Raw genomic sequence first — 5628 nt, forward strand, 5'->3', positions numbered from 1 at the left:
GCATGAGCCACCATACCCAACCAGAAGTGTGCATTTTGACAGTTAAGATATTACACCTGTGGGAAGAATGTAAGTCATTGTGCAATTCACATATAAGAACTAACTTATTGATTGTTCACGTAGAGCAGTTAGCAGAGCTTCAAAAAGCATGTATGTCATTAGACAGGGAAATATTGAGTTTAAAATAGGAAAAAGTGGTTCATGAATCTACCCTTCACTAGAAGTGTGGGCAGGCAGCAGGCAGCCTGAGGCGCCCAGTGCTTTACAAGACTTAGCCAAAGAGGCAGAGGCTCTCAGGGGAAGGTGACGTGGAGACCTGGGCCATCCTCATGCTTGGTACAAGTCTACCAAGGGCCAGCCTTAGTTCAGCAAAGAAGAAGGAGTCGAACTGACTATTTACCTCTGACATGACCCTGGAAACTAGCATTTGCAGATTCCCTTCCTTTTTTCTGTAGGTAGGTCAATAAGTCTTTCATAACTGTGCTTTTCTGTCTTGGGTTCCTGCACTTTATTGGATCTGACTGTTGCCTTTAATAATTCAGCCCACAGTGGCATCCTCACAGAGCTGGGTTCTCTCTAAGTGTTCTATAAATGGGCATCCTAATATCTATAAGGCTTCTCAGAGCACATCTGCTTCCCTGGATTTTCAAACACCCCACCTTGGCGAGAATGCCCTCTCTTCCAATAAAGGACTAGGTGTCACGGCATTTCAAAATACAAATCCTGGACACACACAGCACACTGTTGGTTCAGGATATCAAAGGGGCTACTGGGGAGAAAACCTATTAGGGACAGCTGGCGGGCCTGATTCTATAAAAGCAGGGTTAATGGCACATTTATCCAACAGCTAAGATCAGGAATTAAACCTTAATACTCTATAAGAAGAGCAAACAGAAACTCGATCAGGCTTAAAGAAAAATTGTGTTTCACTGAGAAGTGAAAAATAAATCAATTCTTCAATCACATTCACAGTTTCCCAGGGAGAAACTCCAGTGGTTTTTTTCTCCTATAGGCCCAAATTGTACTCACTGTACTCAACATGTACAAACACACAGACATGGACACACACATTCACATACACACACACCTGCAAAATATTTAAATCCCACCAATTTCATTTACATACTTAATTATACCAGTCAACACTTTAGCTGCTGATAAATGCACAAAGTTGTGTTTCAAATTTTTTTTTATTCTATTTCTTCTTGCAACATTTCTTCTTGAGCACACTGAATGGTGTTTTTGTTTTGGTTTGGTTTGGTTTTTTGAGACAGTCTCTCTCTGTCACTCAGGCTGGAGTGCAGTGAAGTGATCACGGCTCACTGCAGCCTCAACCTCTTGGCTCAAGTGATCCTCCCACCTCAGCCTCCTAAGTAGCTGGGACTACCAGTGCACCACCATACCCAGCTAATTTTTATATTTTTATACAGATTAGGCCTCACTCTGCTGCCCTGGTGGTCTGGAACTCCTGGGCTCAACAATCCTCCTACCTCAGACTTCCAAAGTGCTAAGATGACAGGCGTGAGCCACTGCACCCCCCTGAGTGGTATTTTTTTAACCTCACTGAATACTCAAGTAATAGGTCCCTCATCTTCATCAATAAATCAGACCACATTTTTTCCATATAACCAGTATCTCTCAATGTAGTGTCCTAGATTACTTCTTACAACCAAAAACTTCTCTGCAGAAGAGGTTTTCCATCAGCTTTAGACTTCATGTAGGGTTTTCCTAAAACTCTGATGGAAATTCCAAGACAAATATAGAAAGTGTCTTTCTCCATGTAGGAGATGGAGTCACTCGGAAGAGATACCTGTTAGATGAGAATCTTCATATGGAGGCTTTTACTGTGAGACAGGGGAAAGGGAAAATGCTAAACACAACACTCTAAGAGCCCCTCAAAGCAATAAACCCTCTAAACATAAAAAGTCACACAACCGGGCCAGGCACAGTGGCTCACGCCTATAATCCCAGCACTTTGGGAGGCTGAAGCAGGCAGATTATGAGGTCAGGAGTTCGAGACCAGCCTGACCAACATGGTGAAACCCCATCTCTACTAAAAATACAAAAATTAGTCAGGCTTGGTGGCCATCACCTGTAGTCCCAGCTACTCAGGAGGCTGAGGCAGGAGAATCACTTGATGCCAGGAGGCAGAGGTTGCAGTGAGCTAAGATCTTGCCACTGCACTCCAGCCTGGGTGACAGAGCAAGACTGTCTCAAACAAAGGTCACACAACCATGTGCAAATAACCAGAACACACACAGAAATAATCCTACACCAACTCTTACCCAATCACACATCCATCCACCACCTCAACTCCTTCCTCACGTCCCATCCAGTTGCAAAGACGTGACTGTCATCTGGTATGAAAAGACAATTATGATCTTGATTCCTCCTGGGACCTTCATACAGCTGAGTTCCTCACATGTTTTCCATGAGTAACACAGAGATATCCGTGGGCCTCTGCCAGTCACTCACAGGCAACTCCCTCAACCATTGCACACCAGTGGAAAACACTCAGGACTTGACTTCACTCACTTCCTAGTAAGCCAATCACATGCTAGAGGTAGGATCTTTAAGCCTGCTTATGAAAATAACGCCATGGTTTGAACTATTCTTGATGGAGAAGCCCAGGAAAAGTAACCTCCTTTATAACCTATTAACTACTTAACATAAAATTTGCATTTTAGGTATCATAGGATTAGGTATAAAACAATGAAGTTAACATTTAAACATTGATGCTCTTACAATCATAAGTAGTCTGACCACCTTTTTAAAAAAAAAAAAAGTCCCTCAGGCTTGAATGCAGTGACGCCATCATAGCTCACCACAGCCTTGAACCCCTGTCCTCAAGGAATCTTCCCAATCATACCCCGAACTAGCTTGGAGTACAGGTACATGCCACCATGCCTAACTACAGGGATTCACTACATTGTCCAGGCTGGTCTCAAATGCCTGGGCTCACGTGACCCACCCTCCTCAGCTTCCCAAAGTGCTGGAACTACAGGTATGAGCCACCACGCCCAGCCATTTCTTTTCTTTTGGCTTATAAGTACACACCTTATCTTTTTACAAAATGAGTAGCAGACAAGAAGTAACTCTTAAGCTATATGTTAGTTACATCTGCATGCATGTAAATCAAGTTTCAAATTATGAAATCATTTTAGGTGCTCTCACAAGGTTTTTTTTAAAAGCAAACACCTATAATTTGTGATACAATGATGCCCCTAAATTTATACCATTGATAAATTTCTATCTTTATTTGCTAAGATGTTATTTTAAAGTGAAACCTGCTTGTATCAACTAAAAAATAAGAACTAATCATGAACTAGGACCTCTGACAACAAAAGAAAATTCATCTCTCTTATCCTCCACTGCTGGCAGTCATCTCAGAGAAAATGTTTTTGGATTTTAGGTGTAAGAAAATATAGGGAGGCCAAAGCAGGAGGATCGCTTGAGGCCAGGGGTTCCAGACCAGCCTGGGCAACATAGCAAGACCTTGTTTCCACAAAGAAAAACTTTTTAATTAGCTAGGTGTGGTGGCGTCCAACTGTAATCCCAGCTACTGAGGAGGCTACAACAGGAGCATCACTTGATCTAAGAAGTTCAAGGATGCAATGAGCTAGGATCACACCACTGCACTCCAGCCTGGGCAACAGAGCAAGACCCTGTCTCAAAAAAAAAAAGAAAGAAAGAAAGAAAAGTAAAGGAAGAAAGAAAGAAAGAAAGAAACTATAGGTAACTCTACTTTTTGCAACTAAAGATACAACAGGAACTTCCCCTGGAGAGCTCCATCATAGCAACACTCCACCAGCAGAAACACCCACCATTCTGAGCCTCAAGGAAACTGAGAAACACCTGAAAGATAGTTCCCACCTTGTTGCCGCAAAAGGCTAAAAATAAATAAATAACAATATAAAACAAAGTTCTGGATCTTTGCTCTTAAAGCAAAGATCTTGGCCTCTTAAAAAGAAGCTTCTTAAGACATTTGCCCAGTTTAAAACTTTTAATAGTAAACGTTATTTAAAGCTATTTGAGGCCAGGTGCAGTGACTCACACCTGTAATCCCAGCACTTTGTGGGGCTAAGGCGATCATATTGCTTGAGTTGAAGAGTTCAAGACTAGCCTGGGCAGCATGGCCAAACCCCATATCTATAGAATATACAAAAACTAGCCAGGTGTGGTGGCACATGCCTGTAGTCCCAGCTGCTTGGGAGGCTAAAGTGAGAGGATCACTTTGAGCCCAGGAGGTCAAGGCTGAGTGAGCCATGGTTGTGTCCCTGTACTCCAGCCTCGGCAACAAAGTAAGACCCTACTTCAAAAAATAGTAATAAAATAAAAATAAAGCTATTTCAGAGCACTGTCAGAAGGAATAAAGCTACTGTTTTCACTGCTGCAACGGTCCGAGGCGTTCGAACCAGAGCAACTCCATTTTGAGTGAGGGCTAGGAAAATGAGACTTTGCTGGGCTGCGTTCCCAGAAAATCAGATATTCCTAGTCTCTAGATGTTTATGGTTAAGGGAACAAATTTATAATGTTTACTAAAACAGACCCAGACTTGGGAGTGTCCAGATATTTCGATATCTGGAGGACAAAAGCATTCCTAATTTTGCTTTAAAGATAATGATATCGATGCTTATACAATACAGTAATTACAAAAATTAATCCTTTATCACATCACCCTTGCAGCAGAACACATCTCCCCATATATACGAGTATTGTACTAAGGTGGACGCGTTCCTCCTCTTACTTTCAGGAACGTCCTACTCTGTCTATGGAGTAGCTGTCCTTTCACCACTTTACTTCCTTAATAAACTTGCTTTTACTTTGCACTGCAGACTCACCTTGAATTCTTTCTTGTGTGAGATCCAAGAACCCCCTCTTGGGGTCTGGATCAGGTCCCCTTTTCCTGTAACACAACTGCTGTTCTGAAGCAACAAGCAGGGGTAGCTGAAGGTGACCTCGAACCGTGTGTTGCTTGAGATCGCAGGTTCTGGCTTTGAAAGGCATGGCATGTTAAACATTACAGCAGATGGCCTGGGCAGTGTCACATCTGCTGAAGACTTTTCCAGTCATCAGTTCCGAGACCAAAGTTTCCATCCAAGAAATGTAAGTTCCAACGCTCTTGGGAAGTGAACCTTCTGGTGACCCTCAGCAGGTGCCAAAATGGACGTTTGTTCTGCAGACGGATTCTCTTCTCATTGCTTTCCTCATGACCTTACCAGGAGAGAGTTTGGAGTTTGGATTGATACATACAAGCTATTGAACAATCGGTGGGTTTCACAGACGTGGAGGTTGGTGACTTACCACTGTCTGAGAGAACATTAGTCTATGCTACATAAACACCCTGGAAAATAGGAGACATCCACAAAGAACCCCAAGAAACAAGTATTAAAAGGCAGAAGCCTGCTTCTCCCCAAGAAGTGGGAACTTGTTTGAAAGACAGTGAGTCGTTCAGAAATAAAGATGACTTTCAGATGGAGCCTGAGGGGTTCCCCTGGAATCTGCTTAAAAAAACTTGAGTGGGCCGGGCGCGGTGGCTCACACTTGTAATCCCAGCACTTTGGGAGGCCAAGGCGGTCGGATCACAAGGTCAGGAGATCAAGACCATCCTGGCTAACATGGTGAAAC

This window comes from Colobus angolensis, unplaced genomic scaffold (genome assembly GCF_000951035.1).
Source record: "Colobus angolensis palliatus isolate OR3802 unplaced genomic scaffold, Cang.pa_1.0 Scaffold233, whole genome shotgun sequence".
Lineage (NCBI taxonomy): Eukaryota > Metazoa > Chordata > Mammalia > Primates > Cercopithecidae > Colobus > Colobus angolensis.